Below are 15,094 nucleotides of genomic sequence, written 5' to 3' on the forward strand. Positions count from 1 at the left end.
TGGTGCTTAAAAGCATAAAAGGCCAACCAGGGGTATCTGTTCATGCTAGAGCAGATCAAACCTGAAAGTTCAGAACAACTGCGTCAGACACAGGGACGAGTCTTGGTCTGCTGCAACAGTACTGGAGAAGCAGAATTTTGGTATTACCCTTGGAGTTTACAGAAATCATATAAACATGTAGCCGAAATCATATATATTGTGTGTCTTAAGATTGCTAATGTATACTGAAGCACTAAGACGTATTATTGAAGGTGCATTTATGGTAGAAGACTAGAGATTCATATATGCGTGTGTTCTAACGTTTAACGTGCACATGTGTAGTTCTTATTCATATTTACACTTATTCATTCTTAGTTATATCGCTATGCTTGAAGCTTACATATATACTCATGTTTCGTTTATAATTGTTGCATTTATTCTGTAATTTTAAGATGCACTTATAATCATGTATTCTGAATGTGCACTGACTGTTTTATTAAATTAGCGTAACCAAAGTCCACAATTATTTGATTGATTATGTGTAATCTTCAATGTGAATTTTTGTTAGCGCTGCAATGTTCTTTTTCTTGCAGGTGCATTTCTGTGATTTCATAGTTAGTCAAAGGCATATTCTGCATTAGAGATAGTGAAGTTTAGAAGGATACTTTGGCAAGGACGAGAGGCACTAACAAACCAAGAAGAAAAGACTCCTCTTTGTGTATCAGGAGCAGGATGACACTCAAGATTGTCCTGATGTTCAAACCAGGGGATGGGAAAATCAAGGGAAGTTGCCAATTTCAACTGTGGGAAGTCTGAAAACTACTGATGTTGACGATGTCGATTTCTTGAAAGTTCTGTAAGTTTAAATGGTATCCACACTGTTAATTGAGAGCAGACTCCATTCAGATTCTGAGGGGTACAGACTTCTCTACCCTTATTCTCTTTGTATGGCTTTGTGCTATGCAACACCTCTCATAAAGAACTTCTACTGAAGTCTCTGCTAAGTTGACACTTTCCTAATTTCTGAGAACCAGTTAGGGTTTCCTAACTTTAGTTTAGTTTTGGCTTAATTTAGATTTATCCATTTTTAGACAAGAGGGTTGAAGCTTGAATACGGATCATCAAATTCTATTTATTATCCTTTGTAGTGCCTCAACTGAAATTCTTGTATGTCTTATGCTTTTGTGATTTAACCATATCAGACGCTTTGGCTCACCTTTGGTGATTCTGTACATTTATACATGTTTTTGAGATTCATATGCATTAGTCTGGCCCTTAATTTGTTATAAAACACATTTAATTTTATTTATTGTCTTGGTCCTTAATGTGTGACCAAATATGGTACACTGTTAATTGGACTGTGAAATTAAACTAACTCTTCTTTACCACTCAGGCCTCCTAAAAAGATGTATTGCAAGAAGAATGGTAAGAACAAGGGCCCAGTGCTCCAACAGATCGTAGCAGAGTAAGGATGGTTAGGTCCTGAAATAAGGGGAGCTAGAACCTTTTACTCAAGATTAGTTAGCCCCTAAAGTCCAGTCCTTAGTGCCCTTGTGTCAATTTTGGACGATCGACAGAAGTCCAAATATTTGGAAGAGAGTCATAACAGCAGAGGAGTGAGTATTAATAGGGTTCTACGTTGCAGTGGCTTATGCTAAGCTTGTAGTGCTTTGAGGAGACTCTATGGTGTTTTGCAGAGATGTTTTGAATGTTGCATGAGTGTGGTGTTTAGTGTGAAGAAGTTGAAGTTGTTATTGGGTCCAACGTGACTTAAGATCCTGGGAAAGTATTAAAAAGTGCAGAAGGCAATATATTGTAATTGTCTGCTATGTTTAGTGGTGCTTGTCATGAGATGTTGTTGATGGCACAATTGGGATAGGTGTGGTTGATATAGGGGATCCTTATGCGCAGGTAGAAACTGTACCATCCAGTGTTTTAAGGTCATACACAATCTAATTAGAGTAAATGTGACTATACCTGTTAGAGAGGGAGAGGAGACACCACCTGAAGAGACCCCTGGTAATTATATGATGATAAATGTAGGGCGTCATACATGCAGTTGGTTTGTTCAATGGCAGAAGATCACAGAAAAATAAGGTTTATTCAGGTTTCATGCTAAGGCACATTTAATTTGAGAATCATTGAACATTTGAGGAAAATATATGAGATGAAACCGCCCCTTAGACCTGCATAGTTTGAAGCACTTAATGCCTGGGAGCGGGAAGCTCATACTAGAGCAAAAGAAAGGGTATCAGGGAAGAGCCCAAAAGGTAGTGTGTACTTTGATGCTAAAAGGAATTATGAACAAAAGAAGTACAACTAGCATGATGGAGGGAGTTGGATTGCATCCAACTTTGATGAGTGAAGCATTTTGGAGAGAATGGGAAAAAAGAAAGTAAATGAGGGAAAGCCAAAAGAGCTAGATGATAGGAGTGAGATCAGTGATATTGATTCTAGTGACAGCCTCATGGATGCTTTGCTGTCAGACCATTCACATCCTTATCATGAGACTCAAGTGGAAGGAGGAAGTAGTGCCAGTGTTGGTGGGAACCTCAGAGTAGCTACTGCACCAGTAAACATAAATTCTGATTTGGTGGGAGTCACTCCAGCAAACATGAATCATAACCTGATGGGAGAGAGTTCAGGGATTTGTGCCCCTGTTGACTTCACAGCTCCTGACACTTCAGATGCTCTTACTGCTCTGGATACCAATGGTCCTGTGGTTCCCATGTACAAGCTTGTTTCACCAGTAAAAACAACCTAGAATTAGGCTGTCCCTAGTGCAGTAAATGCAAGGGAATTTGTTTTTCAGATTCCAACAAACACAAGTTGTCCATGTGTGGCAAGTACAAATTCAACTCTGAATCAGACAGAATGTGGTCCCACATGAAAACCCCTGAGGAGGTCAAGTTCTGGCACGCCTGTATGGGAACCATCTTTAAATGCTTCTAGTAGCACTCATAGAGAAGGGAATGTCTCTAATGCCCCTGTAGTGCAACAAAATCTTAGGGATAAGCAAATAGATGAGTGGGTGAAGGCTTTTAATACTCCTTCCAGTGATAACAAAAGTTCTGAGTTAAGTCAGGGAGTGAGTCAGTCACCGGTGAGAACAAATTTGGTGGATGTGGCTACATTGAAATTGAAAATGTATGAAATGATTAGTGGGAATCTTGCATTGGCTATTTTAGACTCTTATTAAGAAAATTAGCTTATATTCATATGCAAGGATGTCACCAGACCTGTATTGCAAGTCTATTATAGACTATTATAATTAACTCAAAAGATGAGGTTAATTTGAATAGGACCAATGGTTTCCAGAAAAGCTATAATGTATGTCTCATTGGGAAAGATATAGCCTGTATGAGGATTTCAGGGATGAAAATACAGATTAAAGAATGAATTCAAAATATTCAGAAATGTAATGAGTTAGATACATGAGACAGTACATGGGTCAGGAAGAAAGAACTAAAGAGATAGACAGGGAAAACATCCACTTCTGTGGAAGGACAAGCAAGTACTTTACATTTCCTGTTGAGAGAAGTGCCCAGTGGAGTTCATGTCCATGTGCCTTAGATTAGGAGTGATCTTGCATTATTCACTAATGACTTTCCAAAATTGAGAGAAAAACTGGTAGAATGGTACAAGCAGGTTGAGTGATTTGTGAAGATTTCACAAGTTTTGTGGCTTGATTTGAATACTTTGATATTGTGATTCCAAGTTTTTTAGGGCAGAACGTAAAATAGCCATAGAGTGGCCGGAGAAAGAGCAGATGAGACACCCAGTGACAAAAGGCCCATTACCATTGGCAATGAAAAATTATTAGCAGATGATGACATTTCTGAAATCAAAGATGTCACCCAAGGATATTGATTCGGCCAAGATTGACAGAACAATTCAAGAACTTAAAGCGTCAATTCATGCTTACTATGAAAGATTGTTACAGGCACTCAAACAGTATACTGGAGTGAAGATGCTCGAGCCCAAGGATATGGGACATTTTATGTCAAGGTTTGTGACAGGATTGAGGCCTGAAATTAGGAAGATGATGCAGAAGCATTTGATTTGTTAGCTGAATACATCAGTTGTTGAGAGCTTGAGATATTCAAAGCATAGCAGTGAAGAAATAGAGATGGTGCAAAAGAAACTGAAGGAGAAGCTGATGGTTGCGCAGATGAAAGCTGCTCACAGAAGCGGTCAGACTCAGCCTTTTGTAAGGAATGTCGATACTATGCAAGGAGTGTATCAGCAGGGAGCTCCTGTTATGCATGTTAGAGGTCGAGATGTCCTGTATTGACCCTAGTACTGGAATGGATGTGGTCAGTTTGAAGACCAACACTGAGGGGCAGAGTCTAGCTGAGCAGCCAGACGGCTGCTCACTAGAGTGGCTCTACTGGCCGAACATACAATGCATCCCACACACAGCAGACCTCAAATCTGCTCTCCTTGTCGCAGTGACAAATACAATCTGACTGTTATTGATTGAGCTTTTTTGGCAGCGCTCCTTTCCCTCTTGGAGTTTGGCGATGAGAGAGGCCGGGCCCTTGCCTGTTGTTGGTGATGCACGGCCTGGGCTGTGTGGGAGCAGAGGGGGCCTATCCCTGTGCCTGGGTGCCACTGACTGCACTCCCCCTAGACTCGAGAGCCAGGAGAGGCAGCACCACTTTACCCTCACCGCCACTGCACTTGCCACTCACCTGCTATTTGTGGGCCCCCAGAAGGTGGGCCAACCAGCGGGCTCAACTCCCATTTGCCGGTGGGTGTGGCATTGCATGCAGTGCCTGTGTGGCAGGCCTTGCACCTGACATGACTGCCACTGCGGCTTCAGAGCCCACAACGTGTCTGCTGATGGGCCTCAACAGCGGTTCACAGGCGATTGGGGCTGTCAGAGCTGTGGATCCTACATCCCCTGACGCGGGCAGGGCCAGTTGGGTGTAAACACTGGCATAGACCTGAGGACAGGTGGCACTGCACACCCTCCTTGGGTTGTACCAGAGGCTGCTTTGGCTGCCACCAAGCCCCCTGCCATCCTTGCTATGCACCAGAAGACTGTGCTCCTTGGAGGTGGGCTTCTGGAACTGACCTATTAGCCATGTGATATGTGGCACAGCGGGCCCCATGATTCAACTGGGCAGACCATCATTGGTTTCACAATACCTGGTGAGTGAACAACTTTATCCCACGTCGTTAGTTGCCCATATCACATGCTGTCTGCTAATACTCTTCGTGCCTAATTCAGATGACTGGTTGCACATCGGCCTGCTTGGTGTCGCTGCACTTATTTGGGGTCGCTCACATAGATACATAATGACTGGTGAGTGCAAACCCCTCTCTCTTTAAATATTGGGCCCCACAATGTGTGCTCTAAAGGGTGCTCCTCTCTTAAACGTGTTTACCACTCCACATGTACCGTAATACACCTGTGCTTTCTTCCTCCATGACTGGGGATCCTCTGACTACTAGTGGCCGCTTATGGAGCGTGCACACCGGCTGCTGGAGCACGCCGCTGTGCAACCCCCCAGTGGGCCAACTACTGCATCCTTTGATGCCCGGGGGCACTGGGCCTGCTCTTCCCCCTGGAGTAGAGAACACTCTGGGTTGTGGCAGGGCTCTAGGAAGACCAAACCGCTCCTGCGCCTTGTGCGGGACCTGGCCTCCTTCCCCTAGACCTGACAGACTGGGGTCTGCTGTGGGAAGCTGGCCTGGAGTATGGTGGGTACCTATGGTACTTACACCTTATAAATGGTCCAGGTATCCCCTCTCAGCGAAGTGTAGGCAGTGTCTAGAAGCCAGGCTCTCTAGAGGTAGCTGTGGATGAGCAGCCAAGGCTTATCTAGGAGACATGCAAAGCTCATGCAATACCACTACAATCTACAGTCACACAGTGCTTACACACAAGAAAGAAAACACTTGGTTGTACAAATATAATGATACTTCTTCTTCTTGTGCAGGCTGAAGAGCTGCAGTCTTCTTGGGAAGCACAGCCAGGGAAATGTTGCAAAGCTGGCAGGAGTTCTGGATATAATATTGCAGAAAAGTCTTCCTCGTGGATCTGCAGTTTGTAGGTTCCTGGAGGGTCCAGTCGGTGTTCCTGAGGCTAGAAGTCGACACAGAGGTTACAGAGAAGTCCTGCTGGACTCTTGCAATCTGAGGACCCACCCCAGAGGAAGACCCTATATAGCCCAAAGAGGGGGCTTGCTCACGTAACCCGGTAACTACCTTTCAGAGGGTGCCTCTGACATCACCTGCCTGGCCACTCAGATGCTCCCAGAGTTCCCTGCCAACCTTGGAATCAAGATGGCAGAACCCAGGGACCCTCTGGAGGAGCTTTGGGCTACCCTCTCTGGGGTGGTGATGGATAGGGGAGTGGTCACTCCCCTTTCAATTGTCCAGTTTCACATCATAGCTGGGACGGGGGGTCCCAGAACCAGTGTGGATTGGTTTATGCACAAAATGTGCCCTTCAAAGCAAAACCAATGGCTTGGAGAGGCTACCCCTCCCAAGCCAGTCACACCTATTTCCAAACGGAGAGGGTGTTACCTCCTCTCACAAAGGAAATCCTTTGTTCTGCCTTCCTGGGCTTGATCAGATCAAGCAGCAGGAGGGCAGAAACCCATCTGAGGGGTGGCAACAGCTGGGCTGTCTGTGAAAACACTGTAAGACTGGTGGTAGCAATGCTGGGGATCCACTAAGGTGCCCCCAGGGTGCATGGGATCATACTTTCAATACTTGCAACAGTATTGGGGTATGATTCCGACATGTTTTGTAGTGTAGCCATTTATAATATAGCTTCATGCACGTTAGTTTAACATCCTAGGCCTCTGTGCACTTTGCCCTAGATACATTTTATTCAGCCTCGCACTGTTATTTTACAATAACCAGTTTTACGGTCTTGTTTTTATTTCCTTCTATCACACTGTTTAGCTTAGTTCAGCACTGTGTTCTCAAATAATGCATTCTTGATCGCCCTGTGCTTCAGTCAAGGGTACAGTCTGGTACATTGCCGGTAAATGTGGTAGAAGTTTAGTCTTCAGTATTCGTAGAAAATACACATCCTTACGTAGGGACATTTTCTTAGAACATCTGCGTGTTAGTTAAAAAAACACTTCCTAGTACTAGTACACGTCAGAGGGAGAATCCGGCCATGAACCTACAACTAGATGCTGACTGCCCCGTTGCAGATGCTGATGCAGATTACAGGCCTTTGCTCAGGTATGAGGGTTGATGTCCTCCCGGGGGAACCTGAAAGGCAGGCTTAGAGCTTCACATGCTGTGCTCAGAATATAACTTAGAGAGAACATAATCTAGTGGCACTACGATAGCCTTATTCTTGTGCTTCACTCTCATCGTTACTATTTTAATCCTACTGTGTTGTGTAGTTCTGGATATTGCAGCTCACGCTTTGCTATATAAAATGCAGTTGTTTTATTAAACCCGTCTTTAAAACTTAAACTGCCTTTGTCATTTCTATATGAGACTGTACTGTGTATGAGAGAACCGGTTGTGACCTGAGTGACCACGACTTCCCTGGGAAGTGCTGAGATGTCATAAGCTTGGCTGCCCAATTGTCTCTTCCCTTTGGGAGAGATGAGGCACTGCTAGTTAGCTGGAGCAAAACCCGGATTTAGAGTGACAAGTGTCATCCATTGTAGGTCAGACTTAGTCCCCCACACTGTGAACGATCTTGCAGCTCAAAATCCAGTAGTCTCATTAGGATAATGAGAGCCTATGCGACATGGCGCCGCCAACGTTTGGTCAGGCTCTAATGTTCGGGTCCACTGGCATCTCTCGGTCTCATTTAATGTAATGACTCCTCAGTTCCGTATAAGGAGACGTCCATGGTACTGAGGATTTCCACCACCGACGTATAGGTAACCCTATTTTACAGCAGGTGGTTGTTCAAGCTTGAACCTTAAAAGGAAATAAGACCCTCTCTTGGTGTGCCTTCTCTGAACCTTTGGTGCTTTTATAATGGCAAATCCCCAGGCTGTATAAACAGCTCTTAATATGAGACAACCACTTACGACACATTTACTAGCACATGGGCTTACAGCACAGGGAGGTCCAGTGACATTTGTGGTGGATGCTCACACAGCTTATAGAACAGAACTGTTCTATTCTTGGGTCACATTTCCAGCAGTTGATGGGAACACAAATACATTCCATACATATACAGTTGCGAATGCGCCTGGGCAGTGCAGGGCGTACGCATACTTAGAGATACCTCTATCTTATCAAGAACATAATAATTGGCTTGATGGCGCCCTACCACATACAATATTACCAGTAAGGTTAGGTCCACTAAGTAATGAAGGTCCTACCTGGCCTTTATTGGCCACATATACACCTCATCCTGCGGTTGCGAACATGGCGGTGGCGGAGGTTTGGCGCTTATATACTGAATTAACAGCAATATATAGATGATTAGTACAATTTGTGATGCAGACACTAAATACAAACCCAGTGCGTGCTGCTCCAGCACAACCACATGCAGTAACACCAGGTATAAATCCGGTGACTGTACACTTTATTATGGGTAAAGTCCCAGCAAAACGAGAGGCGGTATTTCACCATACGGGACCTCAGGATAAACATAGAATATTAACTATGTACTTGCCCTTTGGGATGGTTCCCACAGTTGAACATTGTAATAAATGGGGCACGGTATTTGCTGCGCTCTATACAAAGGCACACGGTACACCGACACTAGCCAACCTACCGGAAGTGCTTAAATAAATTCAAGACGAATACGGGGCTGCCCCGGCCTTAGATTTTGGAATGCAACTGATGGGCAACTTTGCCATGGTTTCTTCAATTATCCTAAGTAATCTTAAAGGGTAAGCAGTTACACTTGCAGTGCGCATGCGTCTTCGTGACGTTCCGCAACAAGATCAGGTCCAGGAACTGCCTAAAATAATAGCGGAAACATATTCCAGTATCGGTCGAGATAGCCTTGATGCCAGACCACAAAAACCTCAATTTCAGGGTAAAGTTAATAAAGACAATACTAAACAACAACCTGAGGGTAATAAGAAGCGTTGGGAGATAAAACAACAAACACCTAAAAAAGAAAGGGGAGAATCTCCACGTACGGAGACCCCACAGAATAGGTATAATCTCAGAAATAGAGAGAATATAAAAACTCCTGATAGATATCAATATACTGATACATGCCAATCTCGTTCCTTTCGTTTCCATTCCTCTCATCGGAAAAGAGAAATGAGATTGGCGGGCGATCAGAGCGGAGAACAGAGTACGTGAAACCGAGACAGGAATCACAACGCTCTTCAGAGGTTTCTGTTAAGAAGGAAGAGAAACCGGTACAACAAAAACAACAGTTTAAAAAGAAAAAAGTGGCAGCAGTCTCAGTTAGACATGCCACTCAGGAAGAGGGTTCTCTTGAAGAACAAGAACTGGGCTCTAGCACTGATAGACAGCGCGGCAGAGGTCACAATAGTTCTCCAGAATCTTCTAGAGCATCTGGAGGTGAAAGCAACTGATGACTTCATACAAGTAGAAACAGCAGATATGCGTGTCACCGAAACCGATAGGGTGTATAGAGTAACTCTACAATTGGAAGAAGACATTGAACGCACCATACATGCAATCTTTTGGGATCGTGTAGTTAAAATATATGACATTTTGTTGGCCGAACAAGATTGGCTGCCTGATTTTGGCCGCACCTGCCCAGCAGGGGAGGAGGTTATTAAACCATCCTTCTCGCCCCTTGTTCCAGAGGAACTTGCTGAGTCCTATTCTATAAAATGAGCTGTCGCACAGGCACCTGCGTTATATAGAAATCACGTAGGTTGGGACAGGGATTCTCCATACCATGTAATTCCTATTAAAGGTGAGCCTCAGCCACAACCGCAGTATCCCATTAAACATGAAGCAAGGGCACCGGTGAGAGAAATACTTACGCAATTACAATACCAGGGGGTGATTGAACCCTGTGTCTCATCGATGAATAATCCCTTATTCCCTGTAGCTAAACCAGACCATTCATACAGAATAGTCTTAGACTACAGACATTTAAACGGTCATACACGTACATATGCCATACAAAATTAGCATAGCACTGCACTAATGAGCAACATTGTGCGATAAAAATATAAAACAACTTTGGATATCTCAAATGGATTCTTCTGCCAGAATTTAGCACCTGAAAGCAGAGATTTAACAAGCTTTAGCGCACTAGGCTCCCAGAAAAATTCTGTTGTTTGCCTCAGGGGTATAAGAACAGCCCAGGACTGTTTGCAGCTCGTGTGACTGCTATTTTACACAAATTAGACCCTGAAGCGTTGTCATATGTGGATGATATATATCTCACGGATGACGAGTTACTACAACATTTAAGATGGGTAGCCCGCATTGTTGTAGGGTTTGCCGAACTCGGCTACAAATTTCACTTAAAAAAATCAAAAATTGCCTTCCTCAGCGTCCTGTTCCTGGGATATGAGCTGTCAAGTGAAGGGAAGAGCCTAGCGCCACAATTTTTAGAAAAATGTGCACAATTGCAACCACCAAATACGATAAAAAAATTACAATCGTTGTTGGGCTTTCTAAATTTGGGCAGAACGTACATTCCTGATTATGCTACATGCATAAAACCTTTATATGAATTGATACGTCCTGATTTTTCAAGCAAATTCTGGAAAATTGAACATACACATACTCTTCAAGCGTTACAGGTAGATATGCTAGCAGCGAAACATTTACACACACGGGACAATAAGACACATTTGGTCATCAGGGTGATAGCTGGGGCCATTGGGTTTACTTATGTCACATTTAATGAAGGTGAGATAGTCCCGATTGCATACAAGTCACACTTGTATTCTGCTGCTGAACAACGCTTTGCACCCACAGAGAAAATTCTCACTGCTGTACAGATGGCTGTTATTAAAGAAAGACCTCTTGCCCAAGGAAAACGCATTATTGTTGTTTCTCCTATTCCGGCCCTTGAGGCTGTTACAAAAGCTAGCGTCCCGAACGCAAACGCACTTCACCCACGATTGATACACTGAGCTACGTCTTTAACAGCCACTGATGTAAACTACATTTTTGACCCAAAGTTACAAACTCAGGAATTTCTACAATATGAAGCTGAATATCGGGTTCCCGCTGACACATTGCCTATTGATCAATATCAAGTAGTCATGTACACCGATGGCTCTGCGCAACCAGCAATTGGAACAAAACATCAATATTCTGCTGCATGTGCGGTTGTGAGCGGCTATATGGAGGGGGACAAATTCTGTCCCCAACATACCTATACACAGACCTTAGGGGATTGTACAGCACAATTCGCTGAACTAAAAGCTCTACTAATGGTACTAGAACATACAGATCCGACACAGTTCACGCTGATTGTTTGTGATTCATATTATTGCGTCCAGTCTTTTAATGAATACTTGCATTACTGGCGCTTGAATGGGTTCAGAGATTCGAAAGGCAACACCACAAAACACAGACTACTGTTGGGGAAGGTAGCAGACCTTAAAGAGACGCTACCCAAAGTCTATGTTGTGCATACACTTGGACACCAGCGCGTTGGGATACACATTGCTGGAAACACTTTGGCTGATGAAGCCGCAAAGTCGGCAGTGGCAGTTGCCACTGTATCTGCAGTGACTCGTTCGAGTTCCAAACCAGACACAGACATTATGGCTGCCATAAAAGCTACGGTTAATGGTACACCTTATCCTAAAGGATTTCCTATTAAATATCAATATTTGATGGGAAATATGCTGAACGTTGAATTTAAAATTCCAGGCGTAGGCGTACGCGACATCCCCAATAAAGATGTAAGACCACAATAGATTAAAGCAGCGCATGAGGGGGTGGCATCTGCACATGCTGGCGCGGCTGCTACAATTTCACTCTTGCAGGCCCGTTATTGGTGGCCTGGTCTCTATAAAGAGACTAAGCAGTATGTCCTTTGTTGTGACACCTGTCAACAAATTAAAGTTTCCACAGCTAAGCGCCCGCCACAGACACCCCTTTCAATCTCTAACAGACCATTACAATGTGTGTAGAAAAATAATAATAAGGGGATTACCTGAACTAGTAAGCGAAGCTCAAGCAGGGAAATGACCAATGTAGAGAAAGACTACTAATAGAGCTACTCAAATAAACATGAAGATACGATCATCTTCACGTACCAACACTATGGTTTAGAATGATACTAACTATATATTACTGACCAATTATATGCTCATATCAGGCTACTATACTTAGGTGCTTGGTCACAAATAAAGTAATCTTATTACATAATTAGTGTAAACTTATTTTATAAATACAAATACTTTATTATTCAATAATAACACAATCATGAAGAATATACATTAAATCAAAGAAATAGAAAAGACATACAAAGCACCTAAATCAAACATACCACATGCACCCTAAACTATACAGATAAATAAACGTGTCTTATTTACATGTGAAACAACACATCAAAGAGCTAATCAGAATGACATAATAAAGCTAAAACAATTTAAATAATAATAAGAATATAGAAATATAAATTGTTTTGATGTGTTAACATTAATAGTCTGATACACAAAAAGAAAACAATGTTGACATTACAATGTGTGTACCTGGATCATTGCGATCCATTAACACCAGATAGTGCATACAAATATATACTAGTCGCTGTTGATTCTTGCTCCAGATTTGTGTGGCTGTGGCCACAACGCTCGGCTGACGCTCTGACTGTTTTGCGAGTCTTTGTCAGTACAGATGCAGTTGCGGCATTCCATTCAGACCAGGGCCCTGCTTTTGCCGCCTCAAGGGCATTCAGGGACACCATGGCTTCGTTGGGAGTCCAGCTCCAGTACTCGTCTCCATTTCATTCCGAGGGAAATTCTGTTGTGGAGCGATTAAACCGCAATTTAAAGCAATCCTTAACAGCCAGAGTCTTAGGTACAGGTCGTAGTTGGCTAACCCACCTGTATGGAGTTCAGAGAGCACTAAATAACCTGCCTAAAAGGTCCCTGGGGGGGTCGTACTTCATATGAGTGCCTGTTCGGAACACAAATGTTTGTTCCAGGTCTTGATGGTCCTGGTGTGGAGGCGTGTAGGAAAGTACCATCTTGCATGGCATGTTACCCCCATATTTCACTGTATATATGTTGTTTTAGTCTATGTGTCACTGGGACCCTGCCAGGCAGGGCCCCAGTGCTCATAAGTATGTGTTCCCTGTGTGATGCCTAACTGTCTCACTGAGGCTCTGCTAACCAGAACCTCAGTGGTTATGCTCTCTCTGCTTTCCAAATTTGTCACTAACAGCTAGTGACTAAATTTACCAATTCACATTGGCATACTGGTACACCCATATAATTCCCTAGTATATGGTACTGAGGTACCCAGGGTATTGGGGTTCCAGGAGATCCCTATGGGCTGCAGCATTTATTTTGCCACCCATAGGGAGCTCTGACAATTCATACACAGGCCTGCCACTGCAGCCTGCGTGAAATAACGTCCTCGTTATTTCACAGCCATTTACAACTGCACTTAAGTAACTTATAAGTCACCTATATGTCTAACCTTCACCTGGTGAAGGTTGGGTGCAAAGTTACTTAGTGTGTGGGCACCCTGGCACTAGCCAAGGTGCCCCCACATTGTTCAGGGCCAATTCCCCGGACTTTGTGAGTGCGGGGACACCATTACACGCGTGCACTACATATAGGTCACTACCTATATGTAGCTTCACAATGGTAACTCTGAATATGGCCATGTAACATGTCTATGATCATGGAATTGCCCCCTCTATACCATCCTGGCATAGTTGGCACAATCCCATGATCCCAGTGGTCTGTAGCACAGACCCTGGTACTGCCAAACTGCCTTTCCCGGGGTTTCACTGCAGCTGCTGCTGCTGCCAACCCCTCAGACAGGCTTCTGCCCTCCTGGGGTCCAGCCAGGCCTGGCCCAGAATGGCAGAACAAAGGACTTCCTCTCAGAGAGGGTGTTACACCCTCTCCCTTTGGAAAATGATGTGAAGGCAGGGGAGGAGTAGCCTCCCCCAGCCTCTGGAAATGCTTTCATGGGCACACATGGTGCCCATTTCTGCATAAGCCAGTCTACACCGGTTCAGGGACCCCTTAGCCCTGCTCTGGCGCGAAACTGGACAAAGGAAAGGGGAGTGACTACTCCCCTGACCTGTACCTCCCCTGGGAGGTGCCCAGAGCTCCTCCACTGTGCTCCAGACCTCTGCCATCTTGGAAACAGAGGTGCTGCTGGCACACTAGACTGCTCTGAGTGGCCAGTGCCACCAGGTGACGTCAGAGACTCCTCCTGATAGGCTCCTTCAGGTGTTGCTAGCCTATCCTCTCTCCTAGGTAGCCAAACCCTCTTTTCTGGCTATTTAGGGTCTCTGTCTCTGGGGAGTCCTTAGATAACGAATGCAAGAGCTCATCAGAGTTCCTCTGCATCTCTCTCTTCACCTTCTGCCAAGGAATCGACTGCTGACCGCGCTGGAAGCCTGCAAAACTGCAACAAAGTAGCGAAGACGACTACTGCAACTCTGTAACGCTGATCCTGCCGCCTTCTCGACTGCTTTCCTGGTGGTGCTTGCTGTGGGGGTAGTCTGCCTCCTCTCTGCACTAGAAGCTCCGAACAAATCTCCTGTGGGTCGACGGAATCGTCCCCCTGCAACCGCAGGCACCAAAGAACTGCATCACTGGTACCCTGGGTCTCCTCTCAGCACGACGAGCGAGGTCCCTCGTGTCCAAGTGACTCCAACAGTCCAGTGACTCTTCAGTCCAAGTTTGGTGGAGGTAAGTCCTTGCCTCCCCACGCCAGAATGCATTGCTGGGAACTGCGACTTTTGCAGCTACTCCGGCCTCTGTGCACTTCCGGCGGAAATCCTTTGTGCACAGCCAAGCCTGGGTCCACGGCACTCTAACCTGCATTGCACGACCTCCTGAGTTGTCCTCCGGCGACGTGGGACTCCTTTGTGCGACTTCGGGTGAGCACCGTTTCACTCCTCTTCGTAGTGCCTGTTCCGGCACTTCTGCGGGTGCTGCCTGCTTCTGAGAGGGCTCCTTGTCTTGCTGGGTGCCCCCTCTGTCCCCTGACGCAATTGGCGACATCCTGGTCCCTCCTGGGCCAC

The sequence above is a fragment of the Pleurodeles waltl genome, chromosome 10 (genome assembly GCF_031143425.1).
Source record: "Pleurodeles waltl isolate 20211129_DDA chromosome 10, aPleWal1.hap1.20221129, whole genome shotgun sequence".
Taxonomy (NCBI): Eukaryota; Metazoa; Chordata; class Amphibia; order Caudata; family Salamandridae; genus Pleurodeles; species Pleurodeles waltl.